We start from the raw sequence: 825 nt of genomic DNA, 5'->3' as shown, positions 1-825 counted from the left end.
CCAGCTGTGGCAGCCCCTCCCTGGCAGTGCCCAAGGCCAGGTTGGACGGGGCTTGGAGCAACCTGGGCTGGTGGGAGGGGGCCCTGCCCAGGGCAAGGGGGTCGGAATGAGATGATCTTTAAGGTCCCTTCCAACCCAAACGATTCGACGATTCTACGAGACCTCAGGACTCCCATGGCCATCGCTCCTGGGGGCTACACATGGGCACAACATGTGCTGGTTTGACTGATACAGCTGGACAGGATGCTGGGCCATCTTATCTAGACCAGGGTTTTCCCAAGACAGGTTGGACCAGATGATCCTTGAGGTCCCTTCCAACCTTTTATTCTATGATTCTATGACCTGGGGCCAAGCACAGGGCATCCCTGTTCTGGGTCGTAGCAATTGGTTTCAAGCAAGCCTGGAGATCAGCCTATATTTAGAGTGAAGAGATTTTGAAGCAGGAGTTCCACTAATAGAATTATAGAATAGAATCATAGGATGCGTTGGGCTGGAAGGGACCTTTAAAGGTCATCCAATCCAACACTCCTGCAGTGAGCAGGGATGTCTTTAACTAAATAGCTAGAGGGGGGTTTGTTTGACCCTCCCTTTTATCACATCTTCAGGTCTGGGTATGTCTTTTTGGGGCACTGTCTGTGCCCACAAGAAAACAGAGCCCTGTTCCCTCCTCTGACCAGGGACACCAGCAAGGGACAGATGCTGAAGCAAGAGCAGGTGAAGTGATTTTCCCCAGTTTCCAGAAGAAAAAAGAAAAGTCCTACAACCTCTGCAGACCCCAGGACAGAGATGAGCTCGGGGTATCTCTGGAGGAGAAACCTGCACGCA

This window comes from Apaloderma vittatum, unplaced genomic scaffold, assembly GCF_000703405.1.
Source record: "Apaloderma vittatum isolate BGI_N311 unplaced genomic scaffold, ASM70340v1 scaffold1733, whole genome shotgun sequence".
Taxonomy (NCBI): domain Eukaryota; kingdom Metazoa; phylum Chordata; class Aves; order Trogoniformes; family Trogonidae; genus Apaloderma; species Apaloderma vittatum.
The sequence above is the reverse complement of the archived record's forward strand: the minus strand, read 5'-3'. Positions refer to the sequence as shown.